The sequence below is a fragment of the Perca flavescens genome, chromosome 2 (genome assembly GCF_004354835.1).
Source record: "Perca flavescens isolate YP-PL-M2 chromosome 2, PFLA_1.0, whole genome shotgun sequence".
Lineage (NCBI taxonomy): Eukaryota > Metazoa > Chordata > Actinopteri > Perciformes > Percidae > Perca > Perca flavescens.
This window is the reverse complement of record NC_041332.1, coordinates 6,520,657-6,536,903: the sequence shown is the minus strand read 5'-3', so window position 1 is coordinate 6,536,903 and position 16,247 is coordinate 6,520,657. Positions and strand designations below refer to the sequence as shown.

Sequence of the window (16,247 nt, the reverse complement as noted above, 5' to 3'; positions counted from 1 at the left end):
TAGAATTTCTTAACATTATTCACAAACATTTGACTGCTTTGTCGAAATCGAGAGGCGAGTCGCGCTAATGGAAACACGCCTTATTGTTTCTGTCTGTTGGTGAACAGCAGCAGCTCTGTCATTCTAACCAAATTGTGCCATTTGTGTCCCCATGATAAGTATCAGTTGTGAAAAAATGGGTTGATACTTATTTTTCAAGCTTTCTTACTAAATGAAAACCTTCTCCACTACATAGCCTAACAAGGTGTATTCCCTCAGGGAAATGTGATTTTGCATATTTTTTGGCCTATAGTCTATAGGCTTATATATTGCCTATATTTAGTCCTATACTAGTAGTATCATTTTTTAAAAGGCGACTGAAAGATTTTTCATTTAGGCTAGATCTTTTCACCAAATTTTAAACAGTCAGAGCTGAACATCTACACGGTGTAGCTTGGTGAATAAAGACGTTACTCAGTCTGGGACTGAATGCACACACAAACCAAGAGGGCACAGTTGGGTTTTGTTCCACCAAATAAAAAATGTGTGCAGAAAATACAATAGGCTACTGTTTCTAACCTCTGATTGGGTGTAGGCAGCCTAAAGCCCGCCTCCAAAAGCCACTTACGCCCCAACCAACCTCTATCTTTGGATCCTTCTGTCTCTTTCTGCAGCTTTTCTATCACTAATCAGAAAGACTCTCAAAGCTCAAACCACAATCCTTCCTCCTTCTTCTGACAAATGGCGCCATCTTGTGACAGACATACATTACTGTATCTGGCTTTCAGTCCTCTGGCTAGTCATGTGTTGTAAGTACCACAGAAGAAGTACTATATATATTTCCTCTCTGTGTCCTGTAATAAGTGAACTCTGAGCTCATGTGTTTGTGACTCTTCACCTCTGTCTCCTCTCACAGGGAGAAGATGATGTAGATGATGATGAAGATCCTGCTGCTGATCATCATGCTGACCTCCTGTGTCTCTGGTTAGTTTACAGCTTCACGTCATTCTCCACTAACACTACACAAAGAATGACTAAAGAGTCCACAGAAACATGTGGAGATGGAGTTTAAAGTTGTCAGTGTGTCTGCTCCTCACGTTCCCTCTCTGTCTCCTCGACAGGAACATTTGTAGTGAATGTGACCCAGAGCTCCTATCAGGCAGAGGAGAACCAGAACATCACACTGGAGTGGACCTTCACAACCAACAACCACACTTCCTCCAACTCTCTTATTATCTTGTGTCATCTGTTAACTGATCTCAGACCCTTAGCACTGTTTTATCTCCATGGAGGAGTTGAGGTCCCAAAGTCTCAGGATGAACAGTTTGCAGGACGAGTCCAGTGGGACAAAAGACGTCCTCAGAGAAGGACGAATCAGACTTCATGTGTCCAGACTCAGGAATAATGATTCAGGACTGTATGTGTGTAAAGTGTTCACGAGTTATGGGAGGAGCTCTGGTAAATGTTGGCTCAATGTCTCTGGTAAGTTGATTCAGGAGAACTGGAGTTTTTCTGTTTGTACTTAAAATATAAATAGTTTCCACTCATTTGTCTGCAGCTGATTCTGTACCGGGGTCCATATTCAAATACACCAGACACAGACTTTAGCTCACCAAAAGTTAGCCTAACTTTGGAGTGTTATTCAGCCCCTTTCTGACAAGCTCTTATACATTTACTCAGCTCTATCCTAGTTAGGGACATTTCAGTAATAATACCAGTTTATCTGGATATAAAAGAGATTCTCAGAGAACTTCTGCTGTAAATTATACAAACATGAAGCAACCCTCAGATATTTGTTGTGATGCGATATCAATAGTTGGATTAAAGTACATTTTCCTGAACATGACTTACATGACAGTCATTGACAAACTACAACCGTCCCCAACAAGACCAGACCTAGCACGTGATCAGGCTGCTGTATTTACCAGCCTCACAGATGCAGTATTTTCCTTCTCAGTGTTATTACTGTAGGACAGCTGTTTGTTAGTGTGTCCTCCCTGTTGTGGGTCAGTTTATGACTTTACTGTTTTATACAGATTGGTGAATGACGATAACTGCAGACTCTCAAAATCAGATCTTTTAGATCACTTCTTAAAACCTATTTTTATATTTCTATATGTGGACTATAGGCTTTCATGTGATGTCTCTTTTTATTGCTCTTTATTTTAACTCATTTTATTCAAGTTGACATATATATATATATATATATATATATATATATATATATATATATATATATATCTCAAACTGTCCAGTTGATCGATTAAATATATTGCTGAGGTGGAGCAGCACATTCTTCATTTTAGGAATAGTTGGAGAACTGAATGTAAACCATCAACTCTGGTCCTTCAGAGGTGTTAAAGCTGTGTGAATGTTATGTCTGTTTCTCCAGTAGAGCATCGTCTCACCTGTCCTCAGACCATAGAGGCAGCACAAGGAGATGATGCCATTATACAGTGTCAGCTGGACCCCCCCGTCGACTTGTCTGACTACACGCTGGATGTGACGAGACTCGACCTCGGTATCTATGGTGATGTCTACTCCCTATCGACGGGAGAGGACCAACAGGATGACCAGATGGATCGATACAGAGACAGAACAACTATCAACCATGAAGACCTGATCAGAGGCATCGTGACTCTGAAGATCTCCTCAGTAACTCTGTCTGATAGTGGTCCATACAAAGTCTACATCAAAAAAACTGAAAGCCCGTTCTGTTATTAACATCACTGTTGGTAAGCTGCATGCTGAGTTTATTAGTTTTATTTGGTTACTAAAAAGGTTTCCAGCACATCTGGCCTTTCAGTAGAAGAAGTGACCGAGTCACAAGATAATCTGACTGTGGGAGATGTGTGTAAATGTGTTTTTTCTTTAAATCACGAGCAGTACACTATGATGAATGATCAGAATGAATAACAATGAACAGGGCTGGACTGGGATGAAAAATTGGCCCAAAAGTGCGTCGGCCCATCGGGAAAATGCCCGGTATGCCAGATGGCCAGTCAATGAAGAGGGGGACCTCGGAGACTGGGTTGGGATAAACTATTCCAGCCAGAGAATAGGTTCTGAGAGGATACTTTAATTTAGGTGCAGGGAGATTCTGACAGTGGATGTGTATGTTGATAAACCCTGGATCACCTTTTGAAACTAAACTCAACTCTGTCTGATCTTTCTTCAGGCTCTGCAAAGGAGGAATCTGTCTGGAAAATAGTGCTGGCCAGTGTCTTTGGTGTTGGTACTGCTGCTGCTGCTGCTGCTGCTGTTGTTGTTGGTGCTGTTGGTGTTGGTGGTGTTGGTGGTGTTGGTGGTGTTCTTCTTCTTCTCCTGGTGAAACGTGGAGTCATCTGTAAGTTACAAACTGCTTTACAGCATTTTATTATCAGTGGGGAAAGTAACTCTGTACATTTACTCCTTAACACCCAGAGAGAGGTATATAGGTCCTATATTGGACCTGATCACAATGTTTGTTAACTCTCCATTTTCAAAGTTTCTATATCAGAACATTTGGGTTTTGGTTGGTACTTTTACCTAATTGCCCAAAAATAACACAGGCGGTTCCATAAAATGCTCTTCGCAAGTAAAATGAAGGATCAATTAAGTACTTTTATTGAATTTTGAGTGTTTTATTCAATTAATAGCATTATTCTGACTAAACTTTGACAGTCTGTGATTATCCATCAACAAACGTCTCTTTGATCTTAACTTTTAAACAAAATAATTCATGATTTCTGCTTTTATAACACAAGTGGGTTAGTCTCAGTGTTGTATATAAATATATGTAATTGTATATAAATAAAAAAAAAATGAAATATTTTTCTAAATAAGCAAAAAAGATTTCAAATGTAAATGTGTAAAACTACCGCAATTTAACGGCGCTGAGCAAACAAAGAAGAGAAACAACTGGACATACTCTCATCTCCTTCATCTAAAATACATGTTTGATTCTTTCATGTGTCAACACTTTGACTAACGTTAGCTTGGAGAGCTAATTTAGCTGCTGGGGGGGAAAGGCCCCCTCCCAAACCAGCAGTCAGTCTGACTGGTGGTGAGATGTAGATTTGGTTAATCAAAGACACTAGCGAAGCATTTAAAACTAGCTTCCCCTGCGAGGTTGTCAGCTGTGTGTCTGCCTGGTGTAGTCTGTGTGTAGGACGGCTGGTTTAACCACCATACTGCACCTCACCGTAACCTGACGTGTCCCGGTGTTCTCCGCTGTGTCCGGCAGAGAGCCACGAGCAGACAAAGAAGAGCATCTCAAAGAGCAACCTGCAGTTGAGAAATTGACTCGTATAGCATATTTTAAACAATTCATCATTTAAATCCCTATTTTGCATTTGGGCTGGGCATCGTTCAAAATCTTCCGATCCGGTGCCAATTTCGATACCTCCGTTTCAATGCCGGTTCCTTAACGATACTTTTTTCCATACCATATGTTTTAAAATCCATTTCAACATCAACAAATATACATTAAACACCAAACTTTTATTTTCCGCCTTAATTGTGAATCAAAACAGTTATCAAAATTAAAAACTTCTGGTAACGCTGCTCACTCAGAGTAACATTAATAACACTGGTTGTGCTTTTGGATATGGGTGCACCAGTCATATACTCAGGATTGGTATCACTCCCAACTTTTTGCCACAACATGACATATTATAAATAATAATAAATAAACAAATGACATTGTGTACAGGCTAATATTGAACTAAATAAAATGTAAAGGACTGTAATGAACAAAGACTTTTTAGTGCAAACTCAAAACAAACTCTACATTGAACTAATGGAGAACTAACTTAAGTGCAAAGGAATGTCATTGAATTGCCTTGTTGCTGGAAGGTGCTGTAGAAATAATTGCCTTGCCTTACAACCTCAGCCTGTCAGTCAGTCCTCAGGGCAGAGAAACCACCGTTGTGCCTGCTTGTCTCAGAGGAAGTGTAACGTCAACAGCACCACGATGCTTTCTGCTCGCCATTAATATCATATCACGGCAAACGCTGTCTGCGTGAAGTTTAGAAAAACTGTAACCACACCTGAAACCCCTTTATCGGCATCGCATCAACAAAAGTGCAGGACTTCAACAAAAGTGCAGTGTGTGTGTGTGTGTGTGTGTGTGTGTGTGTGTGTGTGTGTGTGTGTGTGTGTGTGTGTGTGTGTGTGTGTGTGTGTGTGTGTGTGTGTGTGTGTGTGTGTGTGTGTGTGTGTGTGTGTGTGTGTGTGTGTGTGTGTGTGTGTGTGTGTGTGTGTGTGAGTGTGTGAGACAGATAGATAAGCTTGCGCTCAGACGCGTTTGGAACCGGAATTTGGCACCGAAAGATAAATAATTTTGCGATACTCTTTGGATCTGAGTATTCTTTTCTGTGCCAGAAAAAGTATCGATGTTCGGTGCCCAGCCCTATTTTGCATACATTTGCTAAAATGTGATATCAGAAAATATTAATATTGGGGTTTCCGCCGTGTCTTAAAGTCTAAAATAATTTTAGGCCTTTAAAAAGTCTTAAATTAGCTCAAGTATTGTGTTCTTAAATCATTTTAAACAGGTCTTAAATGTTCCTACGTCCCTGTAACGCTGCCTCTGATGCTCGTTGGAAGCATCAGAGAGCGATTCTGTGGTGTTGTAGTTCTTTCTTATATATGAACAGATTATTATTACTGTCGGTGTCTTTTTTATCCAGTTTGTATAGATTTATTTACTTTGAAATACTTTTTGTGACTCTGCATTTCGTTGTTCTTTAATGTTGTGATATAGGTGTTACATTTCATTGATTGAAGGTCTTAAAAAGTCTTAAATGTGACTTGTTGAAAGCTGCAGAAACCCTGCTCTCTACTTGTTAGCAGCACACACAAACCTTCCTGAACTGTTGAGATGTCGTGGGTCACAAAGTGGTTTCCATCTTCTCACAGGGAAGAAGATGTAAGCAGCAGAGACGAGTGAAACGATGACATACCTGAGGCCAGAGGACGATGTCCTGTAGACCCACGCAGCGCTGCAGGACACGGTCTGAGAGACTCGGTGGTCCGAGACCATAAAAACACATCCAAACTTCATCAGCTTAACCCTCTATGGCAGGAAAATTAGCTCTTGATCTAAAACCTGGTACTATGCATCTCTCCCCTTGGGGTTAATGTTTATTGTACGCTGTCCCTGTTTCTCGTGGGTTATTGTTTCAATCTGTCTGTTTTTGGTAAAGCACACTGATTTCCTGTTCTGTGTTAAAAACCTCGGGAAGCAGTTGCTGGTGGAGGTAAAACAGAGGTGAAGGTCACATTTCTGGAACGTAGCTTTTGGTGACTCTTGCGTAGGCCTCCAGCGATGTAGGACTTGAAGGTATACAGCTTCATTTGTTCCTCCTTTCTCATGTTTGTGCTTTCTCGATCTCTCCGGTAGAGAAGCCAGGTGGTCACGGTGATCATATCCAGGAAGAGGAACACCAGCTGCTGGTACCACTTCTTTGATCTGGTTTTGGTCCGTACAGTGCAGTCAGTGAATCAAGCAGATCCAGAACCTTCCCAATGGTTTTATTCTAAAGATCCACGTCCGGCTCTCTTTAGGTCAGTAAGAGGAACTCTTGTAAACCAGTTGTCGGAGTAGAGCTTGTAGTTCTTTAGCTGAGCCAGGCGGAGAACAACGATGCCACGTGCTCCCATATCTCGACAGCATTAGGGCCACATCAAGGGGAAAAAACAAGGAGGAAGATTTATTTATTTATTTTGCATTTCCAGAATAAAGTCGAAATGTCGAGAATAAACTTGATATTTTAAGAAACGTTGGACCAAACCTAAACCAAAGCTGCTAGTCTTCTACTAAATGCCTTGTGAAGGCCTATATGAACTTGTGAATTTATACTTCAGAATCAGTTTTAATAACAAGGAAATTATTCCTCTTTTAGCGCATAAACACAGTATGGTGATAAGGATTAGGACTTTTAAGAGATGTTGCCGAAAATTGGGTCTGTTCAGAAGGACGAACCACACAAATTGGTAGAGGTGGCCGTATTCAAGGCTGCAAACTGAAGTAGCTTTGTAATGGACAGATGCAATAAGGGTATCCATGGTTACACCTACGCATATGTTGTATCACAAGACCCAATAAGACAACTGATCAAATAGTTTGATCCTGAAGGAGTGGAGCTCAGGCGAGGATGTAACCCGTAGCCTATCTGTGATGTTGGCTACATGGCAGCTGGCCTGGTGGACAGTCGCTCTAATGTGATTTATTTTATTTATTTTTTTATTTTTATTTTTTTTTTGCGATAAAGGAGTTGAATTTAAACTTTATTCTCGAAATGTTTGATGGCAGGTTCTGCTTCAGTCTACTTCTTCTTCCCTTGAATGGGACCATCTGCTCATCAACAGCCAGCTTCTATTTCATGTTTCAGCTGGGTTTTTTGTCGTGATGTTTAATTTTTCTTTGGTTCCCAACGTTACTCGTATTTATTTTATTGACTGTAGCCTAATGTAAAGCTAAAAAATCTTTTAAACATTTTCTGACTCTGTAGCACTTTTCTGGATGTTTGTACTTATCTTTATCATTTCAAATAAACCTGTTTAAAAAGGGAACGTGCTGCTCAGTGTGTAGTTTTCTCTTTCTGCTCTGATTCTGTGTTTACTTTATGATTTACAGGTGAAGAAAGTTCACTAATCCTTTATTGAAGTCAAAGTGTGAAAGGTCCAATTAAACCCACCAAGGTGTTCAGCATCAAACATTTCAATCAGGACATTTCAGCAATAACATCACGTGATCCCGGTCAGTAGTCCTCCATCCAGTCTGAGGTTACATGTTAATGTACTGCTCTGTACTGTAGTAAACTAGTCTCACAGTCTGAGGTAAACGTAGTTTTGTGTAGTTAGTAACTCTGCTCTGAAATGTTGATTAAAAAACAAATTGATCCTAGAAAATACAAAAACACATTTTGAGTAAAATATATTTTGTGACTTTGCACCATTTATTTGTCATCATGGTGATTATATGCACTGCAGCTTTTATTTAACAGTAATATGGCTGCTACAGCCATTTATGTTCATCTAATATAATGAGTAGATATTCTTTTTTGATATTTTAGTTTGCTTGTTCTCAAAGAAGTCTTGTACCATGTGGACGCACTGACAGTGTTGTTGTCATTACTTAGAATTCCTCCTGGGGGAGACAGAGACTACGAAACACTACAGCTTTAATGTTAAACCTCAGTAACGTGAGAAAGAGCAGACCAGACAGGGTAAGTTGATTCAGGAGAAATGGAGTTTCTCAGTTTGTACTTAAAAAATGAAAGATGCAGATTATAGAGTCATTTTCCTTCCTGTTAATTAGCCACAAAACAGTTTTCATCTTAGTGATGATTTACTAGCTGATCCGAGAGGCTTTTTAAACACTTCATTTAGCTTTAAGAAGAAGGATATACAAATAGAATAGTTAAAAGTACATACACAAATACATCCAAAAATATCACAAATACATCTATAAAGATACAGGGTGTCTGGTAACAAATGCATTCGGTTAAGAGAGAAGCAGCTTGATCATGTAGGCATTTAGAAATAAGATTTAAGGAGGAATAAGTTCTACAGTTGAACATTAAGTTTGGCTTCGTACATCCAAGTACGAATCAGACAAATACGTTATGTAAAATGTTTTAACAAAGTTAACATCAACAAAAGCCAAAAGAAAGTGCAGCAAATAAAATCCTGTGTCATCATCCAGCAGTTGTGTTGACTGATTGTCACCATTTCCCCTGACGGCCTGATTCAGCCCCAGATATTAAAGAGATGAAGTCATAAAGGAGCTGAAGCCTTCACATAGTTTGTTGTCCAGCAGAGAGATCTTCACAGCAGTCTGAACCAGCTTCACATGAAGACATATATATATACCAGCTGGAGATTCAAGTCACTTTGGATAGTTTTAAATGATAGAAAGCAGCTTTCATTATGTCCCTGATATGTTTTTGGAATAATGGATTGTATGAGTTCGACAATCGACTTGTGTGGACTTCACCAGAACACCAGAACTAAACAGAGGTATGTGCACTGGCTGAATTAACACGACTTTTATGCATTTCTTTCACATCTACTGCAGTCATATTCACTGTGTTGACTCAGAAGGAATCAGTTCACATGGCTAGGCACTTGTAATGACATCTCCAACATGTTCAGAGGCTAAAAGCACGTTTCAAACCTGCCCCGTTTCAGCCTCCTGGGTCTAACTGGAGCAGGAGGAGAACTCGGTGAAGGCAACGCCGATTATTTTCGGTTTTCTCCATACTGACAGACCTCCGTGACCACAAACAACAGAGCTACGTGTTGAATTATTTTCTCCTTTAAGAGTCCAACTCACGGTGAGGTTAAGGCCACAGACGGTAAAAATAAGGGCCAAAGCTTCTAGGTGATCTAACCCGGGTTAAGGTGTGAGATTCTAGTTACTTTGAATGTTGTTAAAAGATGGAAAGCAGCGTTCTTTATGTCCCTGATATCAGGGGCGATTCTAGGATCTGACCTTTGGGGGTGCTCAGCCCCTAATGAAAAGTTGATAGCAGTTAAGCTAGGGGGGTTTGGGGGCATGCTCCCGTAAGATTTTTTTTTAAACCCTTAAATCATGACTTCTTGTGAGTTTTGGGGAAAGAAATAGACAGATTGAGATATGCAATAATGACAAACTATCAACAGATTCAAGGCATCTGCTGTGAAAAAAGGAGGAAACTACAAAGCATGATTATTGCAGCACACATACCCGGGGGTGTTGGACAGGGGGGACTGAGTGCCCAGGGCCCTCATGTGAGGAGGGCCCAAAAATATGCTAGAATTCATAGCTTTGGCTGCGGGGAGGGGCCCAAAATGCCTTTCTACACGGCCCAGAATTTGGAGCTACACCCCTGCACATACCTTGAATGGTAAAATAAGCCTTAACATATTTTTAGACAAGATTATTCATGTTTTTTTCTGCTGTTAATTTTCAACTTTTTCATCTAATCTAATAATGCCTCTGAACCAGATGGGGAAAACTCAACATCTCTTTTTCTTAAGAGCCTAGTCCTCCATGAAATGCATATGTAAATATAATGTGAATGGAATGTTTTAAGTGTTTTTGCCCGTATAATATATGTCCACTTTCTCACCTGGTTCTTTCAGGTCCCTCTCTTTGTCCACTCTCTCCATCCATCCTCTCTCTCCCCCCATCCTCCTCTCTCCCTCTATATCCTTCCCTCCGTCCTATCACTGACAATCACACACAAAACATTTTGTAATCAACTAGAAAATAATCTTCAAATAAAAGAAAAATAAAACACAGTAGTCCTACTATATACATGTCTTATAGGCTACCTAGCCATTTTCTCCCCTTGTTCATCTTGCTCTCTCTGCCCTTCTCCCTCTCTATTCTCCTCGCTCCTTTGTGCTGTCAACCAGAAGGCAAATGTAATCAACTAATCAACAGAGAAAGCATTGTGTAGGCTACCAAAGTAGAGCTGATGAAGGTCCTGCTACTCCCGAAAACATGTCTTTTCGCTTTTTTCTTTTAAATGAGCCGCTTGGGTAACTTTTTTTCATTTTGGCGTTTAGACCATTGACATAACAGAAAGGTTTAGACCGTTTAGACTCGTCTTTCTCCGTCTCTGTGTACTTCCCATTTCTCCTGTCACCGTTTGTTTATCTTTGGCGGCGCCCTGTGGGACGGACTAGTCCATTTCATTGTGAAAGTAGGGGGGGCTGACCTCTCTCAGCAAGCAGGGCGCCTGCAACTGCTGGGGGCGCTGATCTGCATATTCCCCACACAGTGAAATGATAGAAAACAGAAAAACGCTTCGCAGCACAGAGGATTATTTATATCTTTTTTTAAGTTAAGTGGCTGCCCGGTTCGCCCGTGCCAAAAACCGCCACTACTTTGAGCACTAAACGATCTCACATTATCACAATAAGGACTTTATTTTCAGGGGTGCTGAGATGATATTTAGGGGTGCTTCAGCACCCCTAAAAATAGCCTAGCGACGCCTATGGTTGCAGCAAAAAGGAATACATTACTGTAATTGCGTTACTTTTGTAACCCATTACTCCAACACTGGCAGGGAGATTCTGACAGTGGATGTGTATGTTGATAAACCCCTTCATCACCTTTGGAAACTGTCCTTCTAAACTCAAGGCCTGTGTCTTTGGTGTTGGTACTGCTGCTGCTGCTGCTGCTGCTGTTGTTGTTGGTGTTGGTGGTGTTGGTGGTGTTGGTGGTGTTGGTGGTGTTGGTGGTGTTCTTCTTCTTCTCCTGGTGAAACGTGGAGTCATCTGTAAGTTACAAACTGCTTTACAGCATTTTATTATCAGTGGGGAAAGTAACTTGGTACATTTACTCCTGAACAGTGTTGGGGAAGTTACTTTTAAAAAGTAATGTTTACTCGTTATGTCTGAAATAAAGTAATCCGGTACTTTATTTAGTTACCCCCTGTGGAAAGTAACTTTTTACATTACTTTTATATTGCTTGACTAGGGTCAGAACCCAATATCTGTTCCTACATGTGTAGGCCTACATAAAGTTCTACTATGGAGGACATAATGGGTATTTCTTTTGTGCTCTTATAAGAAAATAGTATCAATAGGCTGCTTAGGAACAACATGATAACCTCAAAATGGGTCATATGTCTCAAAATAAAACATGCCTCATCTAAATCCAACAGAAAGAAGAATAACTTCAAAATGGCTTGATGTCATGGCTTGTGTAAATAAAATAAAATGGCATTAATACAGTGTGAAGTCCGTGTACGTTATGTACTCCGGTAAGAGAGTCGCTGCAACCTTTGGTTTTAGTTCAACAGATTTATTAATATAAAATTCCAGCAGGTGAATACAGTGCTTGTTGCTTGTGATAGTAGGTTTGTGTGTGGGGGGGGGTTTTCTGTAAAATTAAAGAAATACAGAATATATAAATATAACATGTACATAACGAATACACATATATACAGATTAAAGATCAATAAGCAACCACTCACTCTGCAATATACATAATTATATGCAATATACGTAATTGCTATGCAATAAATAGTTGCTATGCAACGATCACATGTAGTAAAGAATACAGGTTATTATGTAGTTACATCTATTGGCCACTAGATGGCGCTCTAAGACCACACATGAACATAACAGCTACATACAGGTACAGTAGTCATGTGATAGACCAGCGGCGTGAATGGCACGGTGACATGCTCTCCAACAGTTAAACCAGCAGCAGCTGAACTAATCCTCAGCAGGATTGTAATTAAGGAATGTACAACACTGTACTAACATACATCCATGAATCAAAGTATTAACTATTGTTTCTGGATGGTATATTTGCAGTAAACTCCTAGCATTACAGTAGACATAAGCATGCAATCCTGAACTATAATAAAGAAAAATCCTGTCATGTTAACTATACAAACAAAGATACATGCAGCACCAGCATGGACATAAAATTGTGCGCTTACGTTCTCAATAACGCACACAACAACACAACAGAATGCTATACAAGTAACCTGTAACTTTAGGAGCAGCTGTACTCGTGTCTGCAGCGAACTACAAAAGGAAATGGTGAAGTTGCGCATGAGTCCAAGGAGTGATGTCGGCTCATCAGTCCAGCAGGGAGTTTTCCACCAACAGCTTAGAGGCAAAGACATTTAGATAGAAAAGAGGATATGAGGTATAGACTTGATCTATGTCTCTAGCATGGGTGGCAGGCAACCTATTCCACATCAGCACCACATGGGTGATTACACCTCATCAGGAGGGTTTATCTGAAAGTCTGTTTCTTCTGGGGGTGAGCACAAGACCTCCCAGGCTGACCAGCCTTTCCACCGGGGCACTGGGTGGTGTGGCGGTGTTTGTATTTCATGAGCACAGCTTTCACTCGGGGGGGGACGGTTGAGAACTTCTAACTCTGAGCCTGATCTCATGGACTATAGTACCTCTGAGTCTGCGCTAAAGGACATTGGGTCTTCCTCCTCCTCCTCATCAAAAGTAAAAAGTCCTTCTTGGTCAAAACAACCAAAATGTCCAAAGAAATTGACAAAGAACTTCAGGAAAAGTGAGATAAGTGTCTGGAGGTCTTCACTTTAAATTTAGACCCAGAAAAACTAAAAGTTGCTGAAAGCTCTACGGGAAGACAACACGAGGTTTAAAACTAGCTCCACCTGCGAGGCTGTCAGCTGTGTGTCTGCCTGGCGTAGTCTGTGTGTAGGACGGCTGATCATCATTTACAGCCCTATTTTGCATACATTTGCTAAAATGTGACATCATAAATTATTAATATTGTGGTGATATTATTATAACGTCCGTTTCTAACAAAGTCTAACATTTCCAACTCATAATTTTAGGCCTTAAAAACTCTTAAATTGGCTGAAGTATTGTGTTCTTAAATAATGAACAGGTGTTAAATGTTCCTACGTCCCTGTAACGCTGCCTCTGCTGCTCGTTGGAAGCATCAGAGAGCGATTCTGTGGTGTTGTAGTTCTTTCTTCTGATAGTCCAAATATAATTTGCTGTATATATGAACAGATTATTATTACTGTCGGTTTCTCTTTTATTCAGTTTGAATAGATTTATTTACTTTGAAATACTTTTGTGACTCTGCATTTCGTTGTTCTTTAATGTTGTTATATATGTGTTAAATTTCATCGATTTAAAGGTCTTAAAAAGTCTTAAATGTGACTTGTTGAAAGCTGCAGAAACCCTGCTCTCTACTTGTTAGCAGCACACACAAACCTTCCTGAACTGTTGAGATGTCGTGTGTCACAAAGTGGTTTCATCTTCTCACAGGGAAGAAGAGGAAAGCAGCAGAGACGAGGTCCGACAACTTGATAGTTTAGAGACACCTGAGGCCCCCGACGACGGAGGAGGACGGAGAGCCACGCATCAGCTGAACCCTCTGTGGCATGAATTATTTTGTTTTGGTGAAAAAAAATATTCCACCTCATTTTTTGGAAATCCCTGGCAATACTTCAATCGTGTGTGTGTGTGTGCGTGTGTGTTTCATGGTTCATATTACATAACTATATGTACAGTATTCTGCTCTTATAACACTGCCATATATTTCTTGTCCTGCCTATGTGTGAGAATCTACAATGTAAATAGTCGTGAAAATACAAGGAAACCCATTGAATGAGAAGGTTTGTCCAAACTTTTGGCCTGTACTGTATGTATTCTGCTCTTATAACACTGCCATATATTTCTTGTCCTGCCTATGCACCACCTGTCTATACTCTGTATATCACATTGCACTTTTCTGCTTTTTTACACTTCTGGTTGGACACAAACTGTATTTCATCATCTTTGTACTCTGCACAATGACAATAAAGTTTAATCTAATCTTGTGTGGGTTATTGTTTGAATCAGTGTTTCTGTTTTTGGTAAAGCACACTGATTTCCTGTTCCATCCAGTGAGCTGTAGCATCGAGGCTCACATCAGGGCCTGGACTTGGAGTAGGGGGGCCTTTATCTCCTCCTCTCCTCATATTCACCAGCTGTTGTGGAACTGGGACGACCTTTCTTGTGCTCCAGACTTTTCCCTCTCTTGCGTCGGCCTCCAGCGATGTATGACTTGAAGGTATACAGCTTCATTTGTTCCTCCTTTCTCATGTTTGTGCTTTCACCATCTCTCCGGTAGAGAAGCCAGGTGGTCACGGTGATCATATCCAGGAAGAGGAACACCAGCCGCTGGTACCACTTCTTTGATCTGGTTTTGGTCCGGTACAGTGCAGTCAGTGAGTCAAGCAGATCCACCCCACCCATGTTCATGTTGTATTCTCTCACTACAGCAGGGCAGGGGACTTTGGTGATCCCACCTGTCCACCTCGGTGGCACGGTGTGCTCCAGTGTGTTTGGTGTAATCTGAGCCAGGCGGAGAACAACGTTGCCACTTGCCCCCACGTATGCTAGCTCGGGGGTTGTACAACTCTCCCTGTGTAGACTTCTAGGTTGTGCGGTACACCATCACAACCAGCCAACATGAGTATCTTGTAGCCCCATTTTTTTTTTTTTTTGATGGCAGGTACTGCTTCAATCTACTTGTCTCCAGAAAAAGACACCTGAAGTACTGGAGGGGGGACATGATATCATCAGATCCTGGTAGCAGGCCCTGCCATTCTGGGTTAGCATTTAGGTTTTCATTGTGGAGTGTTCTCCAGCGGGGGTCGGCCTGGAACATCAACCTCTGCTACATCTTCATCCTCAGACTCAGTCTCGCTGTCAGCAGAAGCCTCTCCTTGGAAATAGAAAGCAGGAAGCACACACTTGAATGTGTGACACACACACACACACACACACACACACACACACACACACACATACACACACACACGTTACTTTGCTGACAGACCCCTAACTGATCCCTGACCAACTGTCTTTCAAACCTGAGTCGGGATCCACTCTTCTCAAGCTCACCGTCAAAGGGAATTGGTTGGGGGTGCAGCCATTAAGGTCTTTATAGACAAACAGGAGAAGCTTAAAATCAAATTTGAACTGTAACCATGGTAATGATCATCTCATCTAACTCTTGGAAAGAGAGCAAATAAGCATATTTCCTAAATGTCTACTTCTTTTCCTTGTTCCTAATATTTATTTTCTCTGATTATTGTTGAACTCATATTTATTTTATTGACTGTACTGTGAAGCACACCATGTAAAACATCTTTTCATCATTTTCTGACTCTGTAGCACTTTTCTGGATGTTTGTACTTATCTTTATCATTTCAAATAAACCTGTTTAAAAAGGGAACGTGCTGCTCAGTGTGTAGTTTTCTCTTTCTGCTCTGATTCTGTGTTTACTTTATGATTTACAGGTGAAGAAAGTTCACTAATCCTTTATTGAAGTCAAAGTGTGAAAGGCCCAATTAAACCCACCAAGGTGTTCAGCATCAAACATTTCAATCAGGACATTTCAGCAATAACATCACGTGATCCCGGTCAGTAGTCCTCCATCCAGATATTGATCATCCAGTCTATATTTGATATTTCTGGGGAGGCCTCTGGCTCACCCAGTGGGAGAGTCCTACAGTGGGTTTGAGTCTGACCTGCTGCGTGTCGTCCCCCATCTCTCTCCCCCTTTCATGTCTATCCACTGTCACTTGAAATAAAGGGGAAACGAGTCACACCCCCATTTTTTTGTTTGTATGTCTATTCATGCTGTTATTTAAATTTGATATTTCTGCCCAGTTTGAGATAAAGTATCCTAGGCTAAACTATCATTATATATATTATAGATATTATACTATTCACGGACTAAGATTCCAGTGGTGGTTGCATAGGATTGTTTCAGACTTGTGCTTCAA

At 40.7% G+C, this 16,247-nt stretch overlaps 1 long non-coding RNA gene across 2 annotated transcripts; it reads left to right on the top strand.

Moving 5' to 3' along the window:
- The first annotated feature begins 2,685 nt into the window (after positions 1 to 2,685).
- LOC114548810 (uncharacterized) lies at positions 2,686 to 14,683 on the top strand. 2 transcript variants are annotated; one of them, XR_003691418.1, is made up of 4 exons: positions 2,686 to 2,714; positions 3,158 to 3,325; positions 5,881 to 6,304; positions 14,525 to 14,683. It is a non-coding gene; the product is annotated as an uncharacterized LOC114548810 (long non-coding RNA). The 2 variants fall into 2 exon arrangements; XR_003691417.1 differs by lacking the exon at positions 14,525 to 14,683 and having other exon boundaries at positions 5,881 to 6,441.
- The last annotated feature ends 1,564 nt before the right edge of the window (positions 14,684 to 16,247 follow it).